The 20,342-nt window shown below is 40.3% G+C and overlaps 1 pseudogene; it reads right to left on the bottom strand.

Moving 5' to 3' along the window:
• Positions 1-9,234: 9,234 nt before the first annotated feature.
• LOC132654862 (zinc finger protein 420-like) lies at positions 9,235-19,909 on the bottom strand (annotated as a pseudogene).
• Positions 19,910-20,342: the final 433 nt, after the last annotated feature.

Genomic DNA, 20,342 nt, shown 5'->3' with positions numbered 1-20,342 from the left:
ACTATGCATGGAGAGGACGTACATGGAACTGATTGGCAGCTCAGTCTCCATGAGGGTACTCAAGTAAGGGGAGCAGGGGCTGCCTCTCTCATGCACTTGGTTGCCTGCTCTTTGATCACTTACACCTGGCAATGTGGCCTTATAAAGTCACAGAGGAAGAGGATCCAGGCAGGCAGTCCTGATGAGACTTGATAAGCTTTGGGCAGATGGTGAAGTAGAACTCCCCCTTTCAGCAAACTAGGGGAAGGGAATAGGGGAGAAAACAGAGAGAGGGTGGGACTGGGGGAAGCTGAGGGAGGGAGCTTCAATCAGAATATATAATGAATAAATTTAAAAAAAATAAAATTAAACAAAAGCTTTAATCCAAGGAGTATGTAAAATGATGAGGAGGAAGGCTTTAAAATTATATGTATTTCACCCGTTAAATCCAGATGATGAAACTGGATTTGTCAGGCTGGTGAAGAGTTGTTCCTAATTGGAGGCAACATAAATCTTACTGATGAAGTCAAGCCATATACTGTCATTGATGTTACCGCTTCTATGTAGCCTCTTCCTAGTAATTGAATTAAAATCACTATAGTGACATGAGTTACTAGATAGAAGACCAGGAGATGCAGCCCCTCCCATCCCTTAGGCTGTGTTCTTTGCATCTAAAGTCATACCTAAAGCCTAGAAAGATTTAATCCTAGAAGCCATTTGTGGGTGGAAGCCATTTAGAATCTGCCTCTGAGAATTCTAGGGCAAAAAGAAAAAAAGTGACCCATTTGGTTCTTTTATCCAAACTTTTGGTGTGAGAGATAAGTTTTGTGCAGAGCTCCTTTAGCCTCCACTTGGGTGAGCTGAGGCTTAGAGAAAGTGCGTATGGGATGCAGGCTTCCTGAAGTGGAGGTTGATGTGTTTCCTCTTTTGAGAATTCTCTCTGTAGACCTGTTTTCATTTGACTGGGTTGTTTGCATAATGTCCAGTTTTTTTTTAATTCCTTAAACATTTTAGATATTAGCTATTAGCTCTTTATAGGATGTGTAGTTGGTAAAAAAAAAAAAAATCTCTGTAGGCTGCCACATTGTTCCAAACAGGCTGTCCTTTGCCAAACAGAAGGTTTTCTGTGTTTGAAGTTCCACTTATTCATTGTTTTTATTGCCTGTCCTATCAGTGTTCTGCTCAGAAATTCCATTCCTGTACCTATGAGTGCAAGGCTATTCCCCACTTTCTCTTGATCATATTCAGTGTATCTATTTGAGGTCTTTGAGGCATTTGGAGTTGAGTTTTGTATAGGGTGATAAATATGACTCTATTTTCACACTTATACAGGCAACCATAGAGTTTGGCCAGCACAATTTGCTGAAGATGCTGTCTTTACTCCAGTCTGTATTTCTAGCTTCTTTATCAAAAATCAGCTGTCTATACATAAGTGGATATATACCTGGGTCCTCAGACTGATTCCATTGATCAATGTGAATGTTTTTGTGCCAATATTGTGCAGTTTTATTTTATTTTTTAATACAAATCAGTAGTTTTCATAAATACACATTTTTATATGCCAAGTCCATTTAAATGCTACAATAATAAAGTCATGAATTTAATGGAGAATTGACTGGAAGTTTGGGAGAGCACAGCTCTTTAATTCCAGCAGTCAGGAGGCAGAGGCAGGTGAATCTCTGAGTTCAAGGCCAGTCTGGTCTACAAACAGAGTTCCAGGACCGTCAGGACTCCACAGAGAAACTATGTCTCAAAAGAAAAAAAAAATGTTTTTCTCAGTGTAGTAATCTGGGCTCTCGTCTGTGGTTTCTTAGAGTTTGTAGAACACTTGTCCTGACCCTTATGGCTTTCAGAGTCTCTGTTGCTATATCGGTCATTATTCATTTGGTCTTGAAGATCTTAAGATAGCCTGACTATAACTCCATTTTGAAATAAAGATCTTGACTGGGAACTGATTTCAGGCACCATGAAATATCACAGAATGTACACCTGGCAGAAAACAAAGTTAACTCTCCTAGCAACAGCCTCCAGGAAATATAATAGAATAAATGCTTCATAGAAAATAGAGACAAACTCCTTGGCAATAATCAATGAGAATTGGTTGAGAATAGGGTGGGAAAATTCTCCCCAATGTTTCAGATGTTCCTTAGAAAAATAGCCATTGTGATTATATGCCTTAGCCATTGTGATTATGTGCCTCAGAAAAGGTCGCCCCGCCCTGCTAAACTTCACCCAATTCTGTAACGCCAAGGCTTGTGCCCCCCTGCTTGCTGCCATGGAAACCCCCGGTCCACAGACATTCCCTTTAAAAATCCGGTTCACTCAGAGCTCGGGGTCCCACTTCTCTACTGCTGTGCCAGTGAGACTTGGGTCCCGAGTTCTATCGCTCTTGTAATAAAGCTCTCTTGCAATTGCATCGAGTTGTCTCCTGGTGGTCTCTGAGGGTCCCGTGAACCTGGCATAACAGTCTAGCTTTTTATATGTTACTTGATCTTTATTTTTCTCTTGAAGCTTCTGATTTTATTTGCCCTGTATATTTAGTGTTTTGAGTATAACTTGTCATTGAGAATTTCTTATCTGATCCAGTCTATTTGGTGTTCTGTATGCTTCTTATAGCTGATACTTGTATACAAGTACCTGTACTTGTACTTGATACGCACCTCCTTCTTAAGTTAGGCAAATTTCCCTGTATGAATTTGTTGAAAATATTTTCTATGCCTTTGAGCATTTAACCTGGGTTTCTTCTCCTTTCTCTATTGCTAGTATTCTTAAATTTGCTCTTTTCATAGCTTGGCAGTGGTTTCACACGCCTTTAGTCCAAGCACTCAGGGAGCAGAGGCAGGCAGATTTCTGTGAGTTCAAGGACAATCTCATCTACAGGGCAAGTTTCAGGACAGCCAGCGCTACACAGAGAAACTTGGTCTCAAAACACACACACACACACACACACACACACACACACACACATATATAAATTTTTTATTTATGTCTCTGTTTTTGTTGTTGTTGTTGAAATTTGGTTGTTTGTTTTTTGGCCAAGGATTATCTTTTTTTCTATAGTTTCTTCAATGCCTGAAATTCTCTCTTCCATCTCTTATATTCTGTTCATGCGGTTTGCCTCTGAAATTATCAGGGTTGCTAAATTTTTCATTTCCAGTTTTCTCTCCATTTGAATCATCTCTATTGATTCTATTTCCACTTTCAGATCTTGAACTGTTTTATTCATTTCCTTTCACTGTTTTCTCTATATTTTCATTGATTTCTCTAACATTTATTAATTCCTCTTAAAGGGCCTCTACAATATTCATAAAGCTATTTTAAGATCTTTGTCCTGTGCTTCAGGTATGTTGCAGTTCTCAGGGCTTACTGTGATAGGGTTGCTGGGCTCTAGGGTAGACATTGTCATACTGGTGTTGGTTGTGATTTTTATTTTATGCTGATATCTAAGCATCTAGGTTTGGGAATGTTCTAATTCTAGGTGCTAATATCTAGTCCTTGTTGGGTGTTTTGTTCCTTGTTTTCTGTTGCTCTGATAGGAGGGTATGGTGACTTTGTGTTGTTTGTTAGGGAGTTCTGGGATTTGGCTAGCTGTGATCACTGGGGGTTCTATGTAAAATGTATTTCTAAGTATTGGGAGCTGAGAAGTAGTAGTGGTGATGTGGGGAGGACTCAGGGGATCCACAAGGGGGAGGAAAGCAGGTTGTTCCACCAGGTTCTAGCCTGTCTCCTGGGAAATGGAGCAAAGAATGGAGAGAGGCCACAAGTAGTATGCCACAGAGCCGAGGATGAGATTGGTGGACTGGATTTGGGGGAGAGAAGGGAGATTGAAGATCCACAGTTAGCCTCCTTGCTTCGTTAGCCTATTTGCTTTTCTGGTAGAGTTGGCTGAAGGGTTCCTAAGGAATGCATGCTGCTGTTTGGAGATTGAAATAATGTGGTAAGTGGGGGGAAGGAAAGTTAGAGCAGAAGATCTGAGTGATCCCTAGAGGTAAGGGCAGAGAGAAAGAGGAGGCCTCAGCAGGTGGTCTGATACAGAGGTGAGGCTGAAACTAGGGGACTGGATTTGGAGGAGAGGAGGGAGAAGTGAAGATCAGCAGTTAGCCTACTGTTTCCCTGGCTAGAATCTCTCAACTCTATTTCTATTTCCTGTTAAAACCCCTCTGTGTTATATATTGCTGAAACACAGTAGCAGTTTTTAAAATGTGGCTATCTGGGCAGATTTTCAAACAGGCTTTAATTTAGTCCTTTGTACAGCCATCCAAAGCAGGAGAAGAAGCAGACAGAGCTTTAACCCAGGGAACACTTGTCTGTGCCAAATTGTAGCTCAAGCTTTCTTTCGTTTTGTTTTTTGTTTTGTTGTGTTTTGTTTTGTTGTGTTTTGTTTTGTTTTGTTTTGGGGGTTTGGGATTTTTGTTGTTGTTTTTTGGTTTTTGGTTTGGTTTGGTTTTTGTTTTCTGAGGCAGGGTTTCTCTGTGTAGCCTTGGCTGTCCTGGACTCATTTTATAGACCAGGCCGGCTTCCAACTCCCAGAGATCCACCTGCCTTCCCTCCCTGAATGTGTAGTTTGACTTTTAAAATTATCCTCCTACAGGTTTTTAAATTATCATCCTACATTTTCTCTCCATTATATTTTAAAATACAGGAGAAACTGAATAAAATATAGTGTTCCTACTAGGACTTCTTCTGACCTCCTCGGGTACCAGACTTGTATGTGGTATATATACATACAAGTATGTATGTATGCACATGTAATACCAGGATCACGGGACCCTCAGAGACCACCAGGAGATGACTCGATGCAAGAGCAAGGGAGCTTTATCATGAAAGCGATCAAACTTGAGACCCAAGTCTCACTGACACAGCAGTAGAGAAGTTAGACCCTGAGTCCTGAGCGAGCAGGCCTTTTAAAGGGAAAAACTGTAAGCAGGGGGTTTCCATGACAGCAAGCAGGGGAGGTGGGTACATGTTTCCATGAGAGAAAGCAGGGTGTTTCACACCTTGATGTTACAGAATTGGGTAAAAGCCATAAGAGACAGGTGACTGTTTACATAATCACAATTGCCAGGGAGATTGTATCTATTTTTTACTAAACATTTATTCTGTGATATTTCCTGGAGGCCATTGCTTGGAGAACTAACTTTGTTTTCTGGCAGGTGCACATTCTGTGATATTTCCTAGTACATGAGTTCAGCTCCCAGTCAAAATGCCTCCTTATTTCAAAATGGAGTAACCCAGGCTAACTTAAACTCTTCACACACTTACATACATACATACATTTAGGGAAAATACTCACACATAAAATAAAGAAAATATACTTTCTTCTTTCTTTAAAGTTTAACTTATTGAGTAGTTGTTAGTGGACATGTATCTAGGACTCCATAACTAGAGAGTCAGTTACAGAGAGTAACTAGTTCTATATCCTTTGGCATGCATACGTACACCTAGGCAGCTACCAATTTCAACACATGGGAAATTCTTCTTCCAGAACCTGCATTTGTAAGACCTGGGGTCTCACAGCTCAGGAGTTCAAGATCACGCCCTTCCCAGAAACCCCCACAGACCACGACTCAATGTAAAAGGAAGACATTTAATTTAACAATTGCGCAATGGGGCCACCCCTGCCAGTCAGCAAACTGTGGCACCTGGAGACAAAGGCTTTAGGTTTTTAAAAGAAAAATTACGGGAAATTTGAAGTTGCAGTTTTGGCAATTTAGGATTGGATGAGGAAGCTATAAAGTAAGATAATTGGGTAGTCTTAGGTGCTCAAGCTTGGCCAGTCCTGCCAAGTGTGGATGCAGCTGCAATTGAAGGTGGAGGTGGTTAGCTCATCCTTGAAGATTAGGGGCTGCGGACTTTTGGCTGGAGGTCAGGAGCTACACAGAAGAAGTCTGTGTTGGTTGCTAAGAAATACTATCTCAAAGACAAGGGTCTGGTCCTTCTTTTTGCTGAGTGAACTAAATGGAATAAAATATTGCCATTGATCATAGATATTTGTGGTAATTCAGGGTTAATCCATTCAAAGTACTGTACTATGAATGTATATTTCTACAAAAAACACTTTCTTTAGATTTCTGGGTATCGCTGCAAACACTGAAGACATTAAGGGGGGAAAGTGTTTTACTTATGATTGGGTAATAAAAATAAAAACTGGCTAGGAATGGTGACACATACCTGCCGGGAGCCAAAGCTATTTACTGAAGCTAAAGTCAAATAATAAGCCAAGGCTATTTAGTGGAGACAAAGCTATTTACTGAAGCCAAAGCCAAATAGTGAGCAAAGGTCATTTAGTGGAGACCTAAAGCTATTTAGTGAAAGAGTTACCTAGGACCCTAAATCATGGGTGATAGATTTGTGAGGACATCTGTCTCTTAGTTGTAGAGCATCCGTGAGATATCTTAAGAAAACATCCTCACAGTATCTTCAGGTGCAATATTTAAGCTGTGAAAGCACTCTTCCTATCTCCTGCAGCAGTAATTTAACCTTCCCTCTTTTCTTGCCTTCTCCCTATATAAGTTGGGTAAACATTTCTAATAAACGAGGCTTTGATCAGACAAACAGACTTAGCCTTCATTCCTTGCGTCTCTTGTTCTCTACCTCATTCCTTCCACCCCTCTCTTTAGGAACCCCTTGAAGTCCCTCGGGTCGGGACACATACCTTTAATCCTAGACTTGGGAAAAGGAGAAAAGCAGATATGTGAGTTCAAGGTTAGCATGGTCAACATTCAAAGTTTCAAGGTCAGGTTGGTCTGCATAGCAAGATCCAGGGCAGAAAGAGCTACATAATAAAGAGACCCTGGCTCAAAATAACAACAAAAATGCTTAGGTAAATTAAAATTTTATATACGTTAGTAAAAAAACAAGCATGGTATAATTCTATGTTTCATACTCAAAATGATATGAGTTGGCAATGGTATGAATGTGAAATTCCTTTCAAAGGTTGGCGTGCTGACGTGCTGAGTACAACTTGGCCCATGGTGCAGTAATGCTGAAAGGTGAGTGAATCTCTACTAACTATATTGTGATGAGGGGAGGACATAGTGACTGGATCAAGGGGAAATGCCACAAAAGAGATTGTGATAATCTCATAGTTAGTCCCATCAGTTTGTATTGTTTTTAGTGCAATGCCAAAGCACATTTGTTTTCTCTCTTTACTTAGCTTGATCCCTTTGTGACTCTCCAATATATTATAAAACAACCAAGTACATCTACAGTAGATGCTAAAATGATGAAACTACCTGCTCTTGCATTTTTAACCTAAAAGGCTGTCATCAAAATAAATTTAATTTCTTGATAAAAGTTCTAAACATCAAGTGTTTTATTACAGCAACTGAAAATGGCAGAGCACACTAATTTCTCACAGCATTTATCATATTTGCTGCATGTATTGTCTCATCACCATTAAGGGATCCAATTTTGAGAAATCTCTAACATGAAACACCTATTCATTAATCCAGGTACTGGGGGGAGAGGGGGACTGGTCACTGCTTCAATAGCAATGTATCAGATCCCTGGAGCTGACTACTACCCAGGAGCTGACACTCAGCAGCTACCAACATCCAGTTAAGTAAACAAGAATGTCTCCAAGCTTAGTCAAATATACCAGCACAGACTGTATCACTACTCAGGCTTCATGTCTGGTGAAGACTCAAATATTTGTTGTTAAAGTTATGTTTAACATTACCTGTGTCCATATGCATAATACATGAATTGGTACATCTCTGTTTATTACAATTTTATATAAAACTGGAATTACTATGAAAATATCTGATGGGCCTGGAGAGATGGTTCTATGGTTAAGAGCATTGTCTGCTCTTCCAAAGGACCGGGTTCAATTCCCAGCACCCACATGGTAGCTCACAACTATCTGTACCACCAATTCCAAGGAATCTGATACATTATTTAAAAAAAATTAACAATTATCTACTTTTTTCTGCAATGAGCTATACCTGCATGATAAAATGCATTCACAAAAAAGATTCATTGTGGGTTTTTCCACACTTGATTCTTCTAGAATTAACCTGGAAATGGAAAATGAAAAGGCAGGCTTCTCTTCTGTATGAAGGTACTGTATGGAGTATAAAAGGCTACTTAACATCTCTCAGAAAGATTCCCTATATTCATAAAGTGACTTGCCAATAATGAACTGTTAGCAATATAATGAGAAGAAATCACAGTCGAGAAGACTAAACATTACAGACATTTATTTCTCACTAATGTACCAGACATATAAAAGAGAAATAAAGGAGAAAGATGTTTTCTTCAAACAAATCTTAAATCCCAGAAAATATCTCTCAACAACTTTTGCAAAGATATCCTTGGGGTAACATGCACCTTACTCTGACATGACACAGAAACTGGAAAAAACTGCCTGCTATTCTTCAGATTGCCAAGTCTAAAAGCACTAGGGTTCTACATGACCTAAGAGTAGCTCACTTAACTTGTGATGGCAACAAGTGGAGGCTGATTTCTAACGATGTTCTTCCACACTGTAAGACTTCCCTTAGACTGTGCTGTCTGATCGCTGCTGAGGTGTGATAGGTAGTTAATAGGTTTTCAACATTAGAAGCTTTCTTTTCTCAAGTGAGTTCTCTGATGCATGCTGGGGGAAACTGCTAGCAGAATGTTGCCACAACGACCCCATTCACAGAGATTCTCCTCACAGGATGATCTCATATTTAACAAGGTGTGACTTCCAGGCAGTTTTCTAATGATTATATTTCTTAAAGAGGTTTTTCCCATGTCGACTTTCTCATGAATATTAAGGCATGAATGAGGTCAAAATGATCTCCAACATTAATTATATTCACAATTTGTTTCTAAATTATGTTATAGAAGTATTTTCCACATTCATGGCATTGATATTCTCTTCAATATGAGTTATCTCAGCTATATCAAAGAAAACACATGGTTACAACTCTTATATTCTTGAGATTCATGTTTCTCCTACATAAATACTTAGAAACACACCAAGTTTTGACCTCTAGTAAAACATTTTTCCACATGTATTACATTTATAAAAATTCTCTTCTGTGTGACTTTCCTTACAACTGCTTAAGTGCAAGTTCTGGTGAAACTTCCTTTATATTCATTCAATAATTCCTAAACTTTCTCACCCCGGGTGTGTTCTCTCCTGTAAACTGAGATTTGTTTTATAGAAAGAAAACCTATACTACTCATCCTTAAGTGGATTCTTGGAGTACATGGTTTATTCTGAGGCTTAAATGTCAGGCAAATATCTTTCTGTACCCATTATCATCATAGCTCCCCATGACTGTGAGTTTTTTGATGCCTACTTAGGTCTGATTTCTGTGAAAAGGTTTTTCTACATACAGAGACGTTCATAGGGTTTCTTCCCAGAATGAATCAACTCATGTACAATAAGGGATGATTTATAGCCAAACGTTTTCCCACACTGAATGCATTCATAGGGCTTTTCACCTGTGTGAATTCTATGATGCTCATTGAGGACTAACTTCCACTGAAAGGTTTTCCCACATTTATTGCATTCATAGGACTTCTCACCTACATGACTTATCTGATGCTTGTTGAGATACGACTTGTTTTGAAATGCTTTTCCACACTCTTTACATTCATTGATGAGTTGTGAGGTATGACTTATTTTGAAAGGCTTTTCCACACTCTTTACATTCGTGTAATCTCTCACTGTTGTGGATCCTCTGATGCCTCCTGAGGTCTGACTTTTGGTAAAAGGCTTTTCCACACTCATTGCATGCATAGGGCTTCTCACCAGTGTGTGTTCTATGGTGCATGTTGAAGTATGACCTATCATGGAAAGTTTTTCCACATTTTTCACATTCATAATGTTTATCACTCTTGTGAGTTCCCTGATGCATTCTGAGGTATGACCTCTTCAGAAAGGCTCTTCCACAGTCTTTACATTCATACTGTTTCTCACCAGTGTGAGTTCTCTGGTGCATTTTGAGGTACCACTTATATTGGAAGGCTTTACCGCACTCACAACATTCAAAGGGATTCTTCCCAGTATGAGTCCTCTCATGTACAATGAGGGCTGACTTTTGCCTGAAGGTTTTATCACATTCACTGCATCTAAAAGGCTTTTCTCTTGTGTGAATTCTCTGATGAATAGTAAGGGAAGATTTAGTGCTAAAGTGTTTCTCACACTGAATGCACACATGAGCTTTCTTTCTTTATGTGTCCTCTGATAAACTCTAAGGTCTAAACTAGGAATAGCACTTCCTCAAGATCCAGCCATACCACTCCTAGGCATATATCCAAAAGAGGGAAAAGTACACAATAAAGACATTTGCTCAACCATGTTTGTAGCAGCTTTATTTGTAATAGCCAGAAGCTGGAAACAACCCAGACACCCCTCAACTGAAGAGAGGATTCAGAAATTGTGCTATATCTACACAATGGAATATTACTCAGCAATGAAAAATGAGGAAATCATGAAATTTGCAGGTAAATGGTGGGATCTGGAAAAGATCATCCTGAGTGAGCTGTCCCAGAAGCAGAAAGACACACACAGTATATACTCACTCATATATATATATAATATAGGATAAACCTACTAAAATCTGTACTTGTAAAGAAACTAAACAAGAGGGAGGACTCTAACTAAAGTGATCAGTCCGCATCCTGAAAGGCAAAGAGGATGGGCATCAGAAGAAGAAGAAAACAGGAAATAAGTTAGGAACCTGCCACAGAGGACCATGGAAAGGCTTTTCCCTGTAGACTATCAAAGCAGATGCTGGGACTTATGGCCAACTTTTGGGAAGAGTGCATGGAATCTTATGAAAGATGTGGGAAATAATAGTAAGATCTGGAGAGTATAGGAGTTCCACAAAGAGAGCAACAGAACCAGAAAATTTGAACACAGGGGTCTTTCCTGAGACTCATACTCTAACCAAGTATCATGCATGGAGATAACCTAGAAACCCTTCACAGATGTAGCCCATGGCAGTTCAGTGTCCAAGTGGGTTCCATAGTAATGGGAAGAGGGACTACCTCTTACATAAACTGATTGGCATGCTTTTTGATCACCTACCCCTGAGGGGGGAGTAGCCTTACCTGGACACAGAAGATGATAATGCAGCCACTCAGCCACTCCTGATGAGATCTGATAGACTAAGATCAGAAGGAAGGAGAGAGGGACCTCCCCTATCAGTGGACTCGGGGAAGGGCATGCTTGAAGAAGGGATAGGGAAGGTGGGATTAGGAGGGGAGGAGGTGGGGCTTATGGAGGGATACAAAGTGAATAAAGTATAATTAATAAAACTTAAAAAAATGTCTAAGGCCTAATTTGCTAGTAAATGTTTTCCTTCTTTCAAGGCATGTACAATATTTCCTCCCTGAGAATGTAGCTTGTTGTTTAGTGGGGTTACAGTTGTTACTGAAAGTTGCCTTCACTACCTTAGTCATGACATTTGATTTAACAGAAACTTCTTTGTATTCATTATGCTTACAGGAAGTCAATCCCATTTAAAGTTGCTTAGATGTACTAATCTTTTTTCAATAGTTTTGCCTCCTTTTCCTTTCTCCACTGTATTCAAAATTCTGCCATCCAGTTTGAATCTTGGAAATTCCATACAGTTTTCAATGCAGAAGAAGAGCAGCATGTACAGTGTATGGAAAATGAAGGTCAAACTATTTTAGAGAAACTCTGGAAAAGTGAAGACCTGATGGTCCAAAAGTGGGATCAACTAATAGAAATGTATCGGGAGCTGATGACAGTGTCCCAGCAGCCATATGTGGTGCTGCTCCAGGGGAGCATGGAGGAGTGCATGAAAGAGCTTCTTTATCTGAGGCCCACACTGTGACTATTACATCTAAGATAGCTGTCTACATTCCCTGCACTATTGTTAGTGGATTTTAGGGATAATCTGGAGACACTATGTTCTGTCATAACCTTAAAAGAGCAAGCTTTTGACCCTGTGTCAGTGGATTCCCCATTGAACATCTCCTTATTTTTTTGCTTTTGTAGCTTGCTTCCTTGAAATCCCAAACCGAGTTATTCCTGTTACTACATATTCATCCTTTTTGTCTCTACTTTAAAATTATGTACAGTTTTAATGAAATTTATAGTTATTTTCTTCTCTTTACAAAATGTAATTTTGTGTGTTCTTTGGAAGATGAAGCTTCGAAGTATGAACTTTTTTGGTGGTGAATGATGGCCTGAAACTCACAGTAATCCTGAGGTCTTAAAACCCCAAATTCTGGAATTTTAGGCATGTGGTGTCAGGCAGGGGTGAGGTTATACTTTTAAAGTAGTCTTAGTAAAACCATGCCTGTGCATTGTGGACAGGCTCAAAGAATGTCACATTTGTAAACAGCTGTAGGTTGTAAAGCAATGTACGTTCACTATGTATGCATGTTCTTCTTAATTATTGCCCTCATAGTCTGATTTCTTCAAGAATTCTCTTCTGCTCATTTGCTTGGTTGGTATTATCTTAAGACATCAAAATAAATTTGAAAGGTCAATAAGTGTGATGATGACTAACATTTGTATGAACTTCATATACAAACATTGTATGTCATTTCTTCAGAAATCTAAACTATTCTTGTTGTCTTTGCAGGATTTGGAAGACATGTTCAGAAGGTGAGTATAGTCATCAGTGCAAGCCAGGATCCTTAAAGTATGCTATAAAACTGACCAATCTGCCTTAGCAATCTAAAAATATACTTTAGACAGGAATAATCAATTGCTTGTGTATGATGCTTGAGATTGGTTTCATGTATATGATATCTGTTCTTCTTTATCAGAAAGTGCCTTTACTTATGAAATAATAGTGGAATATGCGGGGCACTATTTTGCTGCCTGGGGATCATGGAGCTTCACCTTTGGAAAGTATTCCTGGGAACTAGATTTGAAGGATTCTTGGGACTGGGCTGTAGGGGTGTGTCAGGATGCCTGGTTGAGGAAGAGAAACCAGCAGACTGAACCTGAGGGTGCATTTCCTCTTGTGTGTGTGAAGCAGAGTAATCAGTACAGTCTCCTCACCAAGTGAGAATAAACCCATCACTGTGTAGAGAAGCCAGTGGGCTGTGTTGGTGTGCTCCTTGGTTGTGAAGATAGATGTGCAAGTTTCCTGAAAGTCGCCAAGACTTCGTTCATATACAGTTACTCTCCTGGCACCTTCAATTACCCTGTCAGGCTTTTCTTCTCATCTGGCCACACATGACCATAGGAAGCTGTAATCCAGTACTTTAGTGCTGTTTAAGGGTTTCCTTCTGTAAATTTATTCCTTCTATTGCTATGAAATATTAAAATTCTATTAAATATAAAAGATGGTTGACTATTTTTTCCTCACCTGTTTTTAAAACAGGGTTTCATTTTTTCTTCCATTTACCTATTTATTTATTTAACCACTTGACAGCCTTATCTTAGCCTTCTTCCTCCTTTCTTCCCAATCTCTTCATTAAGCCCCCACCTTTTTCCTTCTCAGAGAAGAGTATACACCCCATGGGTACCAACCCACCCTGGCACCTCAGGTCACAGTAGGACTAAGCACATCCTCCCCCACTGAGGCCTTACAAGGTAGCCCAGCTAGGAGAAAGGGATCCAGATGCAGGCAACAGAGTCAGAGACAAATCCTACTCACCTTGTTGGGGGACCCATATGGTGACTAAGCTGAACATCTGCTACATGGTCCATCCCATTAATGCCCTCTGGTTGGTGGTTCAATCTTTGTAAGCCCCAATGAGCCCAGGTTACTTTATTCTACAGGTCTTGTGGTTTGCTTGACTGCACTATCTCCCTCAATCCTTCCTCTCACTTTTCCACAAGTCTCCCCTAGTTTGTCATATTGTTTGGCTAAGACAGGGTTTCTTTATGTAGCTCTGACTTTCCTGGAACTCACTCTGTAGACAAAGTTGGCCTGGAATTCACAGAGATCTTCCTGTTTCTGCCTCCCAATGCTGGGACTAAAGCTATGCTCTCCTTTCTTTTCTCCTTCCTGTTTTCCTTTCTTCCTTCATTCGTTCCTTTAAAAAAAGTTTTTTCGAAGGAACCAGACAGTAGCCTACCAGAGAGGGCCTCTGAAAGACTCTACCCAGTAGGGTATTGAAGCAGATGCTGAGACCCATAGCCAAACTTTGGAGAGAGTGCAGGTAATCTTAGGAAAGAAGAAGGAGATAGAATGACCTGGAGGGGACAGGAGTCCACAAGGTCATCAACAGAACCAAAAATTCTGTGCCCAGGGGTTCTTTTCTGAGACTGATACTCCAACCAAGTAACATGCATGGAGATATCCTAGAACCCCTGCTCTAATATAGCCCATGCCAGGTTAGTCTCCAAGTGGGTACCATAGTAAGGGGAATAAGGGCTGTCTCTGATATGAACTCAGTGGCTAGTTCTTTGATCACTTTCCCCTGAGGTGGGGACAGCTTTACCAGACCTCAGCAGAAGACAAATACAGCCAGTCCTGATGAGACCTGATATACTAGGGTCAGGTGGATGGGGAAGAGGTCCTCTTGGTGTCCAGCTGATCCACCTGGACTTGGGGAGAGGCATGGGAGGAGATGAGGGAAAGACAGTGGGACTGGGAGGGGGGAGAGAAGGGGCTATAGACAGGATACAAAGTGAATGAATTGTATTAAATAAAAAAAGTAAAAAATATATTGACCCAAAAATAGGTAAGGGGCTATTTTAAATTGTTTTCCTATTTATTTATTTTGTTCACTTTATGGCCTGATTGAAACCCCCTCAGTCTCTCCTCTCAGTCCCACCTTCATCCATTCCCAAATCCCATTATCCTCTGAGAGTTGGAAGCCCATCATGGGCACCATCCCACCCTGGTACATCAAGTCACAGCAGGACTAGCTGCATCCTCTCCCACTGAGGCCAGACAAGGCACCCCATTTATGTGAAAGGAATCCAAAGGCAGGCAAAAGAATCAGAGACAGTGTCTATTCTAGTTGTTAGGGAACCTACCTGAAGAACAAGGTGCATATATGCTATATATGCATAGGGAGCCTATGCCCATCCCATGCATGCTCTTTGGTTGGTGGTCCAGTCTCTGTGAGACCCTATGGACCAAGGTTAATTGACTTTGCATGTCTTTCTGTGCTGTCCTTGACCCCTTCAGCTCCCTCAACTCTTCCTCCCACTCTTCCACAAGACTCTTCTAGAGTCTTGCCAATTGTTTGGCTGTGTATCTCTCCATTTGCTTCTATCAGTGGCTGGATAAAACTTCTTCCAAGACAGTTATGATGGGCCCCTATGTACAAGCCTAGCAGACCATCACCAATAATGTCAGGGGTTGGCTCTCTCCAATGGAGTGTGTCTCAGTTGTGCCAATCTTTGGCCCTTACTCTGTCAGGCATTTCTTCTCCACTGGCTACACAAGAGCGTAGGAAGCTATAATCTACTACTTTAGTGCTGTTTAAGTATTTCCTACTATAATGTTTTGTAGCCATTAAATAATATAATGCTATAAAGGGTAAAAGAAAACGGCTGAGTATCTGTGATTCATATATTCTACCCAGAACACTTCCTTTCACACTGGTTCTTGTTTGTTGTTTTTTGTTTTTGCATGCTGGTGAGAATTACTAATTAGGACTTAGGCTCTAGTTTAATGATAAAGCCGTGGGTATGATCAGTACACTGATCTGGATTCCAGCATCCTAAAAATGTTATGTATCTGTGTGAGTCTAAATAAGTGGTGTCAAGCCGGAGCACAGAGATGCACTGTAGGCAGATTTGTTGATCCTTGAAATCTTTGAATCCATATTTTATCTAATAAAATGTAATCATTCATTATCTGAGACAGAAAAAAAAAGCAGGGTCTCATTATCCTAAAACAAGGGATTGTTTTTTTCTGAAAAAAAAAAATAAAAGGAAAAAAAGAAAAAAGAAAAAAGTGACTTTCTCCTATTCTTTATTTTTAAGCTATTTTATGTTTGCAACACACTCGAATTAAATGTTTTTTTAATTTTTTTATTTTATTTTTCTTTATTAATTACACTTTACTCACTTTGTATCTGCCCCAATTCTCTCTCTCCTCCTGTCCCAATCCCTCCATTCCTCCACCCTCTGCATGCATGCCCATCCCCAAGTCCACTGATAGGGGAGGACTTCTTTTCCTTCCTTCTGATCATAGTCAATCAGGTCTCATCAGGAGTGACTGCCTTGTCCTCTTCGGTGGCCTGGTAATGCTGCTTCAACATCAGGGGGAGGTAATTAAAGAGCAGGCCAATCAGTTCATGTCAGAGATAGTCCCTGTTCCTATCACAATGGAACCCACTTGGATACTGAATTGCCATTGGCTACATCTGTGCAAGGGTATTAGGTTATCTCCATGTATAGTCCTTGGTTGAAATAGCAGTCTCAGGAAAGAGCCCTGTGTTCAGAATTTTTAGTTCTGTTGCTCTCCTTGTGGAGTTCCTGTCCTCTCCAGATCTTACTGTTTCCCACTTCTTTCCTAAGATTCCCTGAACTCCGCCTAATCCAGTATATAAAAAGAACTAAAGAAGTTAAACAGCAAAAAATCAAGTAATCCAATCAAAAAATGGGGTACAGAGCTAAACAGAGAATTCTCTACAGAGAAATATCGAGTGGCAGAGAAACACTTAAAGAAATGCTCAAGCTCATTAGCCATCAGGGAAATGCAAATCAAAACAACCCTAAGATTTTACCTTACACCCATCACAATGGCTAAGATCAAAAACTCAAGAGACAACACAAGAGCCAGATTGATTTCCACAGTGGTTGATATGCCTACCCTAGCTCCTGAATAATGACATGCAAACTTTTATTTTTTTATTATAACCTTCTGGGACTATAGCTGAGAATATACTGACCTATTCTAACACCAGCCTACTTTCCAGCTGTGTGGCTCATTACCTGCCATCTTAGTATTTCTCTTGCACCTCCTTACTCATCTGTGTCCTCATTCCAACCCTCTTTTGAAGATGCCTTCCCCCCAACCCAGGACCCCATCACTGAGATCAGAAGTCCCTCCTTATCCTTTCCTTCCCTGCTATTGGCAGTTCAGCCCTTTATTAACTAATCAGAAGGTTAGTAAGAACAATGTTTACACAACATTGAGGCAGGAGATGTTTAGTAGAAATGACAGTGCTAAGGCCTGGACTGAAACCAGATCTCTGGGTACAGAAATCAGTTTTTATATACACAGTGCACAAAAACTACCTCTAACAGCAAGAGCTAGCCCTGCTCCCTACTGGCTAAAGCACTTGGAAGAGTGAAGCCTGTACCTCTCCTGGGCAACACAGTAGGGCTGTGTATTCCCTGATGGGGAAGGCACTGGTGAGCCAGTCCCAGGGTTTGAGAGCAAGAGAGCTATCCCAGCACCTCACAGGCTGCAGCATTTGGGAGAGTGGGCCCAGTGCCTCTACTGGGCAGCACAGTGGATTTGGCTTTGGAGTCATGGGTGTGGTAGAGCTGCCCAGCTTTAGGGCATGAGATCAGGAAAGCTGACCTTGCCACCTGCCCATGGCAGCACTGGGAGTCCTATAAAGAGAAGTGCTGGAGAGTTCACCCTGGTGGTGGTGATAAGGGAGAGTCAATGGGCCAACCAGCTCTGCTATCACCCAGGCTCAGCTCCAGATTTCAGAGTTGGCCCATCCCAACATCTGTATCATCTGTGAAGGACTGGGACATATGAAGAGGCTGGCCAATCCTGCTGATTTAAAGCTGCAGGATTTTTATAACACAGGGCAACAATAGCATAACTGAAAGGAGTCCCATTGAGGACCTAATATTGATGAATCAGAAAGCCAGATAACTTGAACCAGACCAATGAGTCATTGCAATGAACATTTAAAAGTGAAGATTTGTAGTGATATTTAGTGAGTTTGAGGACAGCCTGGTCTACAGAGCTAGTTCCCGGGCAGGCAAGTCTACATAAACACACACCAACCCATCCACACCCAACTATCCCTCCCCTACATAAATTCTATCTTGTGTCAATTTAAAATAAAATTAGCCAGCACAATACACATCAGTGCTAGGAAGCATTAAGATAGCATCCTACATCTAAATAATATTTTTATGATTCTAAATCCAACTGGGTTCCTGAGCATATTTAAAAAGGGCTTTAGTTCTGAACTTGAGCTTCACTCCTAATTAGTACTTCTGACATGTATGCAAAAACTAATAAACAAAAAATGAAACTGGAGAAACCTGCTTTAAAAGGTGTTCTGGGTAGACTCTGGGGGCCACAAAGAAAAGAAAACACAGTTAACCATGTTTTATATTTAATGGTATTTTAATATTTAATGGCAAAAAAGTAACATTATATTAGGAAATACTTAAACAGCACTGAAGTACTGGATTATAGCTTTCTATCAAAATGTGCCACCAAAGGAGAAGAAAGGCCTGACAGGGTAATTGAAGTCACCCAGAGGGTAACTGAACATGAGGGAACTCTTCGCTACATCCAGGAAACTCACACATCCACCCTCACAATCAAGGAGCACACCAACCCAGCCCACTGGCTTCTCTCTATAGTGGTGAATTACTGGGCAGGTGGTGAGGAGACTGTACTGATTGCCCTGTTTCACACACACATGGAGAAACAAACCCTCAGGTTCAGTCTGCTGCCTTCTATTTGTTAAATAGTCATCCTCACAGACTCCTACAGCCCAGTCAGGAGAGTCCATTAAATCCATCTCCCAGTAATATTTCCTAGAGAAGAAGCTCTGTGATCCACAGGAAGCGAAATAGTGTCCAGCTGATTCTACAGATGTCTCCTGATGGTGAGAGCTAAAGGTGAATCTTTTCATGACATCAAATAGGTTCATCTTGTCATGGAGTAAGATTGCATTTCCAAAGAATATGTTCACTGTAGGAAGAGGCAAAAGACAACTATTTAGTTGAAATGACTGTTTACAATTCTTAGGTGAGAGAGGTACCTGGAGATTACCTGTATTATAAAAGAGAAGGCTAAGGGTAGCGGGTTAAATGTAGCTCAAATACTTCAAAGTCAAGAAATTCCACAAGAAACTGAATGGGATCCTGATAAAAATTTGCTGATGCTGTAGAGGTGGCTTTTCATTACACCTGGCAAATGGAAGATGTGTGCTTTGCAGCTAGGTCTGGAGCAAAGACTGTCCTTACCTGTTTCCATTAATAGTTATTTCTAAAATAGAAGCAAAGATGATGGTATTTTTATTTGCATGTAAGCACTCATGTTTATATTAAGTAAAGAATAAATGTGCATTAGAAGTGGTTCCCTGGTTGTAATTGTCTGGTTTAACCCCTCCCTCCTCTGATACTCTTTCCATATGAAGTCACAATTCACATTTAGATCTAACAGGGGAATTAAGACACTGCCTCTTGAACTATCTATTTGTTTTATTTTTATTGCTCATGATATATGCCTTGGTGTATATAGTTATTTTATGTTTACCAAATTATTTTTTGATAGAGAGCCTTGGTATATATTTTTGACTGGCTTGGAACTCCCTATTTCAAACAGGCTAGCCTCAGACTCATAGGCAATCCTCATGGCTCCACATTTTAATGTTGGGATTACAAGTGTACACCACTATATTTTATATATTTTTAAACTAAGAAGTGTAACATACTTTTAAAAAATTCAACTGCTAAAATGATTAAGGGAAAACAATCAAATAACTCCAACACTTAGAATGATTTAGATGGTCCTGAATTAATTATCATTTCTTATGTCTCACGGAACAGGTGTTACTATATTTTCATTCTGGATCACATACAACATTATATTCATGTTCATTTATGCTTGTTGTTTGTTAAGTGACCACATGAATAAACACGATTAGAAATGTGACTTACAATGACATAACCTTCAGAGGAGTTACAAATTCATATACACAACGCTTAGCTCATTGTTGAAGGGCAACTTTGGTCATTTCAGTAGTGCTGATACTTACCTAGGAAGCACTTGCACCTCTCAATCAGTCCAGTGATGGGCAGGACACTGAGCTCTGGTTTCATCACCTGGGGCATGCACAGCTGCACTGACTCACTTCTGCAAGGAGAGGAAGACTTTGATCTGCCTGGTGCTAAAGACACCATCATACTGATGAGGAGAAATGCTCACTCCAAGTTCAGACAATGACTCAGGAGTTAAATCCCTTCCCACACAACCCTGGCAACTTGAGTTCAATCCCAGGAACCTGTGGTGGAAGGAAAGGACTGACTTCTGAAAGTCGTCCTCTGACCTCCACACATGTACAATGGCACACATGCATGCATGCACACACATAAAGAGAACAAATCTAATTAGTACAAATAAACACTTGTCTGAACATCTTTCACACAAGCATGTTCTGATATCATAGTGACCCCACGAACAGAAGACAGGGCTGTTTCCCCCAGATGTTCTTTTTGAAGCCTTCGGGCTACCCATTTGGTTTTCCATGCATTCTGCCATTTCTTC

Source organism: Meriones unguiculatus, chromosome 6, assembly GCF_030254825.1.
Source record: "Meriones unguiculatus strain TT.TT164.6M chromosome 6, Bangor_MerUng_6.1, whole genome shotgun sequence".
Taxonomy (NCBI): Eukaryota; Metazoa; Chordata; class Mammalia; order Rodentia; family Muridae; genus Meriones; species Meriones unguiculatus.
This window is presented reverse-complemented; position numbering and strand designations above follow the sequence as displayed.